Source organism: Larus michahellis, chromosome W, assembly GCF_964199755.1.
Source record: "Larus michahellis chromosome W, bLarMic1.1, whole genome shotgun sequence".
Lineage (NCBI taxonomy): Eukaryota > Metazoa > Chordata > Aves > Charadriiformes > Laridae > Larus > Larus michahellis.
The window spans coordinates 7214822-7227560 of record NC_133929.1 but is presented as its reverse complement, the minus strand read 5'-3'; the positions used below and the strand labels follow the sequence as shown (position 1 = coordinate 7227560).

Sequence of the window (12739 nt, the reverse complement as noted above, 5' to 3'; positions counted from 1 at the left end):
TCATCTTTCCCCCACTTTTGTCCACTTCCGGTGGTCAGACCTGTATTAATAGATTGCTTACTCCATGTGAGATCATCATACAGTTTAACGCCTAAATTATCACCACCATCTTCAGGAAGTAAGAAAAACAAGGGACGAATTATTCCAACATAACATACTCCAGTCCAATTTGCTGGCAGCACTTTACATGCGCAATGTCTGCAAATCCAATAGTGGCCTTTTAGAGCTTTAGTGCCATTTTCAAATAAACCGGTGGGAGTGGAGGGCACTTGAAAATAAGTTGAATTGCCCATCCCTAGAGGGTTGAGGACTGTCAAATTTAGCCATGGCCTGTATGAATCGAGGAAAAAGGCACAGCCCGCAACATGATATGACCAGGTACCTGTGTTATTCCTCCATTTACATGTTACTTTTAGTTTTATAGTAAATGGCCACTCTTCATGAGTTTCGTTTCTGGTCATATTAGTCGGGGACCAGAAGCCGGGAAATGATTTCTCATGCCCCACCTCATTCACCCAAGCCCATCTGGCACCCTTAACTATACCATTGACTGCGAGGCCGTGGGCTTGTTGTGCGGACACCACATAAGTACTATTAGGAGGCTTATGATTTGCATATGTGAAGGTCCAGTCACATATACTGATTTCCACAAAAGTACCACCTGGTTGGGTGCGGTTCAGGCAATATTGGCCTCGGGCTGGGTATTGTACCGGCCAAGGAGATGGCATACTTTCTTCTTCTCAGTAGGTATCATTTCCAACTTCACTATAATTGCTCACTAGCCATTTGGGGGAAAGGAGGACAGAGGTCCACGGCCAGCTTTCCAGGCCAAATGGTCCTCCACATACCCAACAGTTAGTAAGATTAAACACACTGGCTACAGATTTCCCTAAGGTTACAAACTCATTTTCCCATTTGAGGTTAGAACTTGAGAAACTGAAGCTTCCCCAGGGATTCAGGGCAAAGAGAACGGTCACCCAAAGCAATTTCTGCAGTAATATGCAATGCATCCTAAAAACACAAACACAGCAATTGTTACCAATACAATGCAAAATATTGATATCCACATGTATATTCAGTATAGTCTGCAATGGAGTCTCTGGTGGGCTGCTCCTAGAAAGACAAGAGAAAAAGAAAAACTGTCCTCGGTTCAGCTCAGGAACCAGGTTTACTGTTACTAAAAAGATGGGACAATCCGTCTTGTATTGATTTTATGTTCTTTGCCTAGGGCATCCTTTGCTACCCAGGCATACTTATTAAGAGGCATGCTCAGCACTAGGGGAACTGCCCCTATAGTAGGTGGCTCTACCGGGACTGGTTGTCCAGAGTAAAGTGAAGGTTTAGTGGGGTGGTCCAGGACAGATGTCGCTGGGACTATTGTAGGGGCTTGTGGGCAAAAGCCTGTAATTTTCGGACACCCATTCATCCCCCATCGACTATTGATGTATGTGACAGCTTCCCAAAGATGCTCATCCCATCCTGAATCATGGGGCTTGAGGAATCGTTTGAGACCGTTAGTGCGTTCTACTATTCCATTAGCTTGAGGGTAATACGGTGTGTGGAACATCCATTGAATTCCTTTCTCTTTTGCCCAGTCTTGTATGACCTTGGCAGTAAAGTGGGAGCCATTATCTGACTGGATAGACTGTGGCTTAGGGAAAATACTGAACCACAGTTGCAAGGCCTTAACAGTGCTTTCTCCTGTGGCATGGGAAAAAGCCTCAGCTTGCACTAGGCCTGACACAATTTCCACCCCTACTAGTACATAATGTTTCCCGTTAGACCTTCGGAACAGGCCAATGTAGTCTATTTGCCAGGCATCCCATAGTCCTTTACCTGTTCGAACATGTAACAGGTCGTCTTTAAGAGGGTGTCTCTCTAACCGCATATAGCACTGGCCACAAGCTGAGATACAAGTCTGGCAGTGTTCTCGGTGACCAGCCAACCTCTTGATTGAGCTTCCTGATACAGGTCTTTAACCCCTGAGTGCCCTCTTTTCACATGTAACCACTCTAAGAGTCCTTCCCAATTCTCCACCACTGGTTCGTTCCGCAAAGGGGCAAGTCGGGCCAGCTCGTCGGTTCTGTTATTCCATCGGCTAGCTGGAGTTTCATTCGCCTGGTGGGAGGTGACCCATGCTATTGTGAAATTCCCTTGTTTAGCAATAGTTAGAATGTCTTGCCACTTTTCTTTTTGCCACATGGGCACCCAATTGACCTCCCACCCGTTCTGTTCCCAGAATGGAAGCCACTCAGTGCACCCTTTAAAAACAGCAAAAGAATCAGTATATATATAGACAGGAGAGGTAGATTGAGCTTCATGCTGAAAAACACTCCACACAGACACTAATTCTCCCACTTGTGCACCACCTTCCCCTTCAGTGACTATTTTTTGGTCGGTGTCTATCTGTAGTGCAACTGCACGATATTTCCAGCTCTTGCCTTCTCGTTTGGCAGAAGCATCTGTAAACCACACATTTTGCAATTGTTCCGAAAATGGGGGGGCTACTTGCACGATAGGAAGGGGTCTGTTATCTTGCTGATCTGGGGCCACTTCCTCTTGAATAACCAAATTCTTAATAGCACCTTCAAACACCTTAAAGATGTCACAATAATGTTCTATTTGTGCATACCATTTTTGTACTGAAGCTCTTTGTACCATCCTGTCAGGGGGAGGCATTCCAGCTAAAACAGTGTTAATTACCTTAAAAGGGCCTCTAAGCATTATCCGCTGTTGACAGATGGTAGTTCTGCCTCCCACAATGCTAAACTAACCACAAACAGTCCCTTTTCCCATACAGTATACTGTTTCTCTGCATCCTTAAAGCTGCGGGAGTAAAGCCCAATGGGATGAGGGGGTCCTTCAGGGCCTTTTTGCCAAAAGTGCATCGACCATCCTGACTGGGCGAATCCCCACTCAATCTGCACGGGGTCAGTAGGATGTATTGGGCCAAGGGCCTGGTGATTAGCTGCCTCAAATACCAAAAGCTGCAAAGCTTCCTCATGGACTGGAGTCCAGTCCCAGGAGGCGCCTTTTTGCAATAAATCATATAGTGGTCTTGCAATGATAGAAAAGTCTGGGATATGTTTTCTCCAGAATACAAGTAACCCTAATGCATGCTGGAACTCCTTCTTTGACTCAGGCATCTTTACCTGATCTAGTGTGGAAAGGGTATGTTTAGAGATGCATGTCATTCCCCCTTTCCACCAAATTCCTAAGTATTTAACCTCATTAGAGGGGTCTGTATTTTCTCAGGTGGGATTTTTAATCCCAAACTCTCCAGATAAACAATAACATCATTTTGTGTTTTTTGAACCTTTTCCACTTGGCTCCCTCCTATTAGCACATCATCTATATATTGGTAAATTCTAACTCCTTCCTCTGGTGAGATTTGTTCTAATTCTCTTGCTAAAGCATGATGGGCTAACGTGGGAGAATGCTTGTATCCTTGAGGGAGTGTCGTGGTTTAGCCTCAGACGGCAACAAAGAACCACACGCCGCTCCCTCGGGCCTTCCCAATACGGGAAGAATCAGAAGAAAAAAAAAAGGCAAGACTCTTGGGTTGAGACAAAGGCAGTTTAACAGAACAGCAAAGGGAACAAGAAAACAACAACAATAACACGGACAGAGGAATATACAAACACGGTTATGGAACCCCCACTCCCCGCTGCTCACCTACCGGACCCAGGACGCCCAGCCCGCTCCAAACTGCGACTTCCTGCCCCCTTCCCACACCTCCCCCCCCTTCCCGCATCTCAGGGTGGGCATGGCTCACATGGCATGGAATACCAGGAAAAATTAACCCTATCCCCGCCGGAACCAGGACATTAGCCACCCCTTATTCCATACCATCTATGCCATGCCCAGATCTTACAGGTTCCAATGAATTGCCACCACTTTCCCCTGTCATATATATATATATATACATACATATATATTCATGCAGATACAATGCCCTTAGTTTATGGGCCATCCCTCCAAAGTGTCCGTTGAGTTCATTTAATCCATGACTTTGGGCTCCATCTGTTAGAACAGTCTCTCAGGGCAGGTGAGATGCTGGGTGGTGCTGGTCTGTTGCATGCTGTATTTTTCGGAGCTTGTGACTGGTGCACCCGGTGTGGCTCATGCACACAGTCCGTGGGCTGAAGATGTAGATCTTGAGGAAGGTGCTGGGTGCCAGCTGCCGAGGTCAGTTCTTATCCCATCACCCCTGTGCCTTACTTGTAGTACAACTGATAGCAATTATAGTAATGAGGACATACAGTGACAGTGTTACTTAGCAATTAACAGCACACAATCTGATTCATTGGCTATTCTCACCCAAAATCAGATCCCCATGAGGTACACATCGGACTTCCCCATCCTGCCGCATCACCCACCAAGTGCACCCAGGTCCTTGGGCAAAAGCAATCCCACGGATGGGTTTGCCTTTGCCTGAGGCAGGACTAACCCAGACTGTCTTCCCTAGCATATTCTTCATGTGCACTACGGGGACTTTATCCCCTTCTACGGTACGTGGAAGTTTTGATTGGGCAGGGCCAGCCCGATTGTTAGATCCCCTGGTGTTAACTAGCCAGGTAGCCTTTGCTAGATGTGCATCCCAATGTTTTAAACTCCCACCACCCATTGCTCTCAGTGTAGTTTTTAACAATCCATTGTATCGTTCTATCTTCCCAGAGGCTGGTGCGTGACAGGGGATGTGATGTACCCACTCGATACCATGCTCTTTGGCCCAGGTGTCTATGAGCCTGTTTCGGAAATGAGTCCCGTTGTCCGACTCAATTCTCTCTGGGGTACCATGTTGCCACAGGACTTGCTTTTCAAGGCCCAGGATAGTGCTCTGGGTGGTGGCATGGGGCACAGGGTATGTTTCCAGCCATCCAGTGGTTGCTTCCACCATTGTGAGCACATAGCGCTTGCCTTGACGGGTTCGTGGCAGTGTGATATAATCAATCTGCCAGGCCTCCCCATGTTTATATTTCAGCCATCGCCCTCCATACCAAAGAGGCTTTAACTGCTTGGCTTGCTTGATTGCAGCACCTCTCACATTCATGGATGCCCTGTGCAATAGTGTCCATGGTCAAGTCCACCCCTCGGTCACGAGCCCATCTATATGTCGCATCTCTTCCTTGATGGCCTGAGGAGTCATGGGCCCACCGAGCTATGAATAGTTCACCCCTATGTTGCCAGTCCAGATCCACCTGAGCCACTTCAATCCTAGCAGCCCGATCCACCTGCTGGTTGTTCTGATGTTCCTCCGTGGCCTGATTCTTCGGTACATGGGCATCTACATGGCGTACTTTCACAACCAGATTCTCTATCCGGGCAGCAATATCTTGCCACAGTTCAGCAGCCCAGATGGGTTTGCCTCTGCGCTGCCAGTTGCCCTGCTTCCACTGCTGTAACCACCCCCACAGAGCATTTGCCACCATCCATGAGTCAGTGTAGAGATCAAGTACTAGCCATTTTTCTCGCTCGGCAATGTCCAAAGCCAGCTGAATGGCTTTCACCTCTGCAAACTGGCTCGATTCACCCTGTCCTTCACTGGCTTCTGCAACTTGTTGTGTAGGACTCCACACAGCAGCCTTCCACTTTCGATGCTTTCCCACAATACGGCAGGACCCATCAGTGAACAGGGCATATTTCTTCTCATTTTCTGGCAGTTTATTATATGGTGGGGCCTCTTCTGCACGCGTCACCTCCTCCTCTGGTGACATTCCGAAATCCTTGCCTTCTGGCCAGTCCATGATCACTTCCAGAATTCCTGGGCGACTGGGGTTTCCCATTCGAGTTCGCTGTGTGATCAGTCCAATCCACTTACTCCATGTAGCATCGGTTGCATGATGTGTGGTGGGGACCCTTTCTTTGAACATCCAGCCCAGCACCGGCAGTCGAGGTGCTAAGAGGAGCTGTGCTTCTGTACCAACCACTTCCGAAGCAGCTCGAACCCCTTCATATGCTGCCAATATCTCTTTTTCTGTTGGAGTGTAGCGGGCTTCGGCTCCTCTGTATCCCCGACTCCAAAACCCTAGGGGTCGACCTCGGGTCTCCCCTGGTGCTTTCTGCCAGAGGATCCAGGTAGGGCCGTTCTCCCCGGCTGCGGTGTAGAGCACGTTTTTAACATCTTGTCCTGCCCGGACTGGCCCCAGGGCCACTGCATGGACTATTTCCTGTTTGATTTGTTCAAAAGCTTGTCGTTGCTCAGGACCCCATTTAAAGTCATTCTTCTTCTGGGTCACTTGATACAGAGGGCTTGCAATTAGACTGTAATCTGGGATATGCACCCTCCAAAAACCCACAATGCCTAAGAAAGCTTGTGTTTCCTTTTTACTAGTTGGTGGAGGCATAGCTGCTATTTTGTTGATCACATCCATTGGGATTTGATGGCATCCATCTTGCCATTTTATTCTTAAAAACTGGATCTCCTGCGCAGGTCCCTTGACCTTACTTCATTTTATGGCAAAACCAGCTTTCAGAAGGATTCGGACTATTTTACTCCCTTTCTCAAAAACTTCTTCTGCTGTGTTTCCCCATACAATGATGTCATCAATGTACTGCAGATGTTCTGGAGCTTCACCCTGTTCCAGTGCAGTCTGGACCAGTCCATGGCAAATGATGGGGCTGTGTTTCCACCCCTGGGGCAGTCGATTCCAGGTGTACTGGACGCCCCTCCAAGTGAAAGCAAACTGTGGCCTGCACTCCGCTGCCAAAGGGATTGAGAAGAATGCATTCGCTATATCAATCGTGGCATACCACTTGGCTGCCTTGGACTCCAGTTCATACTGCAGTTCTAGCATGTCCGGCACGGCAGCACTCAGCGGTGGCGTGACTTCATTCAGACCACGATAGTCTACAGTTAGCCTCCACTCTCCATTAGATTTTCGCACCGGCCATATGGGACTGTTAAAGGGTGAGCGAGTCTTGCTGATCACTCCTTGAACCTCTAGTTGACGAATCAGCTTATGGATGGGAATCAGAGAGTCTCGGTTAGTGCGATATTGCCGCCGATGCACCGTTGTGGTAGCAATCGGCACCTGTTGTTCTTCGACCCTCAACAACCCCACAACAGAAGAATCCTCCGAGAGACCAGGCAAAGTAGACAACTGTTTAACTTCCTCCGTCTCCAAGGCAGCTATGCCAAAGGCCCACCAGTACCCTTTTGGGTCCTTGAAATACCCTCTCCTGAGGTAATCTATGCCAAGGATGCATGGAGCCTCTGGGCCAGTCACAATGGGATGCTTTTGCCACTCATTCCCAGTTAGGCTCACTTCCGCCTCCAGTACAGTCAACTCTTGGGATCCCCCTGTTACCCCAGAAATACAAATGGGTTCTGCCCCTCTATAGCTTGATGGTATTACAGTACACTGTGCACCCGTGTCCACTAGAGCCTTATACTCCTGTGGGTCTGATGTGCCAGGCCATCGAATCCACACCGTCCAATAAACCCGGTTGTCCCTTTCCTCCACCTGGCCGGAGGCAGGGCCCCTCTAATCCTGGTCAGAGTATCCGTTACTCACTTCTTGCAGAAATGACTTGGAAGTTCCTTCAAGAGGATCAGAAGCAAGATCAGGCCTTCTGCTCTGTCTGGGGAACGGCCCGCTGGAAACTGGGCCGGCACTTTTCCTGGAGGGATCCCCTTTTGTGGTTGTCCTTCCTTGCAACTCCTGTACCCGTGTCCACAGGATCGAAGTAGGTTGTCCATCCCACTTCCTCATGTCCTCTCCGTGGTCCCGCAGGTAGAACCACAGGGCGCCTCGTGGTGTGTACCCTCTGTACTCTCTCTCTCGAGTGGGGAAATGCCTGCTTCTAATAGCTGAGACGCTGGTCCGTGCAGGTGGGGAGCAGGAGATATTCTCTTCAAGTTGCTGGACCTTCCGCGACAGTTTCTCCACAGCTGAGACAAGGGGGGAAGAGAGACTTTCTTCATATCGCCAGAGCCGGCCAGCCACCTCATCCACCGTTGGTCCCTCTTCACCTTTCCATTCCATTACTGCCAGTGCGTTGGCATATGACGATGGTGCGCTCCGTACAAACTTCCGCCACATGGGCCTTGTGCATCGCACCTCATCAGGGTCTGTGGGTAAGTCTGCATTGTCCAAGTCATAATAAATCATCTCCCACACGGCTAATTCTCTCAGGTACTGGATACCTCTTTCCATGGTAGTCCACTTGCTTGGCTGACAAACAACATCCTCACTGAAGGGGTACCTCTCCCTCACGCCTGACAGGAGTCGTTTCCAGAGGCTGAGGGCTTGGGTCTTCTTCCCAATTGCCTTGTCAATGCCGCCTTCCCTAGACAGGGATCCCAGCTGCCTGGCCTCCCTACCCTCTAATTCCAGGCTACTGGCCCCATTATCCCAGCACTGGAGCAGCCAGGTGACAATGTGCTCGCCTGAAAGTCGGCTAAAATCTTTTCGCATATCACGCAGCTCACTCAAGGATAGGGATCAAGTAATTATCTCTGGTTCTGCCTCTTCCTCCTGCTCTTGTGATGGCCCTGGTTCATCATCATCTCTTACTAAGCGAACTGATTTCTTCGTGTACTTCTTCTTCTGTATGGGGGCAACTGATACTGGCACCGGTTGGTTCCCTGGTTCAGCGGCAGTGGCTGCTATGGGGGTTGGAGTAGCTGCAGTGGCTGCTGCAGGAGCTGCAGTAGCTGCAGTGGCTGCCGCAGGGGTTGCTGTAGCCGCAGTGTCTGCCGGTCTGGTTTTCATCTCTTCCCCTTGAGGGTGCTGCATAATTCTGAGCAGTGCCTGGTAGATACTGGCCAGGGCCCAGCACAGCGCGGTGAGTTGTGCCTCTCTAGAATAGCCACAGCATTTTCCCTTCAAATATTCTACCACTTTATCAGGGTCCTGTAATTGTTCAGGGGTGAAGTCCCAGACCATTGGAGGTGAGAAGTTCTCTAGGTACCTGCCCATGTTCTCCCACATGCCCTGCCACCCCTGACTATCCAGCCTCGGAGCAGATCTCCGGGTGGTAGTCTTAAATAGCTGCTTAACCCTAAACAGGACCTGGAACACATTCAGGAGACATAACAATAGGACCAGGCTGGTTTGAGTATCCCAAGGATATTCAAAATTCTCAAAAGCTGTCATACCTGACCCGAAGGAGAAAAGGGAGGCAAAAGAGCTGGGGAAAGTGTCCCCCCCTGTTTCCCCCACAGACTGGGTGTAATTATTAATAAATTCTGAGAGCCCAATGTACGGGCAGGACAGCAAAACCACATAAACACCCCAAAATAGCTGTCTGAACAGTGATGTTATCGTATCATAAACAGATATCGCACAGGACAGCAGAATGATAATCCTCATCCCTCTCCCAGACATGGTAAACAGCATTGCAGGGAGTACATAAGCCATATAGGAATTTACATAACACAGCCATGAGAACAAACCAAGCAACATGGTGACCAGCGACTATTCACCTAATAAAATAAATGCATACAACAAATTCGTTTTTCCAAGCTCTAGTTGGATTCTGTCGTTATCTCAACCCTTCGAGCCCCAGGTTGGGCGCCAAAAAGGACTGTCGTGGTTTGGCCTCAGACGGCAACAAAGAACCATGTGCTGCTCACTCGGGCCTTCCCAATACGGGAAGAATCGGAAGAAAAAAAAAGGCAAGACTCTTGGGTTGAGACAAAGGCAGTTTAACAGAACAGCAAAGGGAACAAGCAAACAACAACAACATCATGGACAGAGGAATATACAAACAGGTTAAGAAGCCGCTGCTCCCGCCTCACCAGATGGGGACACCACAGCCCGCTCCAAACGGCGACTTCCTGCCCCCTCCCCCCGCATCTCAGGGTGGGCATGGCTCACATCGCATGGAATACCAGGAAAAATTAACCCTGTCCCTGCCAGAACCAGGACAGGGAGTCATGTAAAAGTAAACTGCTGTCCTTCCCAGGTAAAAGCAAAATGATTTTGGTCCTCAGGTTGCAAAGGGTTTATAAAAAACATATCCTTAACAGCAATGGTTGCCATAATAGGGTGTGCTTGCTCCTGAATAGTGGCTATGAGATTAGCAATGTTTGGCACCGCAGCAGTTAGTGGGCCAGTATTTGCATTTAGTCTCCGATAGTCTATTGTCAGCCTCCATTTGCCATTTGGCTTTCAGACAGGCCATACTGGGGAATTAAAAGGGGAGTGAGTAGGAACCACAATTCCTTTAAGTCTTCTTGCACTGGCGCTGTTCCCTCCTGTGGTCCAAGAGGTAAAGAGTAGGGGTTGATATTTGTTAGTTTCAAAGGGGAAGTAACGGAGCGGTTTGTAAGAGCCTTATCACTATCAGTGGGGCGCCAAAAGACCAGCTTCCTCCCTTATCATCCATCCATACTTTGCCTTTCAGGATATCAAGTCCTAAGAGATTAAATGGAAATGATCCCATGACCATCGACGTCGAAGATGCTGCCTCTTCCCCTGGTAGCCATAAACTGACAGTAGCCAATGTTTGTGCCTGAACATTACTGAATGCATCTACCACAAATGTCGCTTAGACAATGACATACCGCTGCGTTCTGCATCTTTTATGTTAATAGCTGAAATTTGGGCACCGGTATCTACTACAAACGTTATTGGGATTTGCTTAGGTCCTACAAAACAAGTAATCACAAGGTCACCTCGCTGATTAACAGTGAGCTGTCTAACATGTACCCATCCTCTACCCCCCCGCCCACTATAGGGGAGCGAAGGGTTTAGTTTCCTGCCGGCACTGGCTGTTTCCCATCAGTTAAATCTATGAGGGGCACCGGGGGAGTACTAGGGACGACATCACTATCCCAAGGTTCTTTTGCCTTCACTAAAATTAAATCTCAAGGGATCACTGGTTTCTTCAGCCATCCCCTAATTAACCTTTCTAGCTTGTCTGTTTGTAGCCCGTCCATAAGATCTCGGGGGATTCCTTTTCTCCATCCCATGGTCCATAGTGCACTCTGCCTATTTGGTATATCCCTCCTGCCTGGTGGTTTAGTGAGGGGTGCCCTCCTCTAGTGGTTAGGGTGCAGGGGGTTTTCAATTCCGCCTGTCTTAACCCTTTCAGGTCTTGTTTGGCAGAGGGGACACTAACAGGGCCATATTTCCGCCCATAATTAATTAATTCCTGGGCAACTTCTCCCCAAGTCCACACTTTCAAATTTTGTGGTTTGCGATTAGGGGTTACCAACCCTTCCAGTGCAGCCATGACCCTTTCGCTTTGGGGTACTGCTTTAATTGTACCCTGTAATTGTACGCCAATACGTTTTAAAGATTCAGGGAGGCCCCTTATCAAGGGAGTCATCCGTTCAGGGTCAACCAGCATCATCATGGGGGATTCTTGTTGGGGCTTAAGCTCCCGGTCATGCATTATTTGTAAGCATGCTGCTTTTTGCACATTTTCTACCAATTGATCAACCGATCCCGTAATAGCGAGAGGATCTCCCCGTTCTAAGGGATTGAGAGCTCCAGCCCAATAGGCTGCCCTCTGAGTTAGGGACCAAGGGGCATGGCGATCGCCAGTAGTTAAAAACACTCTGGGTTCCCAATACCCTTCAGCTTCTTTTTCACTTAATAGTATCTGGTTCCCACCCGACGACACCCTCCACACATATTCCATTTCTGACTCCTTAGGGGTACGACCAAACTCCTTTTTTAATTTAGCTAGTTCTGTAGTGGTGTATGGCACTTCCTTAGTAATAATTTGGGGGGGAGTCGTCTTGGTCATTGTCATATGCATATTCTGTTTTGATCAAAGGTTGGAGTGAGTGAGGAGGTATTTCTAATTTGTCTAATCTCAATCTTGCTTCTTCTAGCTCTTCTAACACTATACTAGGGGTATAGTGTTTCTGTTTTAGTGGGGGGGAATGGCTGTCAACGACTCTCGCTTTTGAGGAGCTGTTCTTTAAGGGCAGATTGTAGATAGTCTGCCTGAGCTCTCTCCTGATCTAATTGTCCCTTTAGATCCTTCACTTGTCCTTGCAGGGACTGGACAAGGGCTTGTAAAGATTGTATAATTTGGGATTCAGCACTACGTTGTTGGTCTCGGGCTTCTACAGCTGCTACCAGACTGGCGCCTAAAATGGAGCATACTGTAGATTTCCCTCTTCCGGGCCAGAGTTTAGTGTCCTTTTGCAAGGCACTGATTCAGTCGTAACACTCCGCAGATTATGCCAATTTTCTTGTGCCCAGACGTTAACTGATACAGAGGGGCATGCATCTGCATCGTGTTTCTCTAAAAGGTTATACAGCACATCCCTGCCTGCAGGGAGAGTGTAATTGTTGCTCATTTTCAACAGTAGGGGGGAGGGGTGGTGGTCGCCTCAGGGAGATAGCGCATAAGTAGTAATTCCACACAAAGTCCCACCCCGAACGTCCCTGAGGGGTACTCACGTAAACCAGACCAAAAGTAAAATGGGCAAAAAGTGCAACACTTCACAAAAATACAGGGGCAGTCATCTCGGAGAGGCCACAGGTTAGTAATCAGTTCACACAGATTCCCACCCCCTTATGCCCCCAAGAGGCACACACATACGCACACAGGCGTCTCTCCAATACACGCAAAAGCAAATAGTAAAAGCAAATAGTAAAAGCGACATTCTCACATCAAGGAATAAAATCCTATTTCGTGACACCAATTAAAATGTTACGTCCTGGTCCGACTACATTGGGCCCGGGAGAGGTTCGCAATGATTCCAAGTGTGAGATTAAGACACAAATGAGATCAGATGCTGCTCACTGCAGGTTTATTGTTATTCCCAAGC

General features: G+C 48.4%; 1 pseudogene; it reads right to left on the bottom strand.

Annotated features, from left to right (window-relative positions):
• Positions 1-10816: 10816 nt before the first annotated feature.
• On the bottom strand, positions 10817-12265 carry LOC141735621 (uncharacterized; annotated as a pseudogene).
• Positions 12266-12739: the final 474 nt, after the last annotated feature.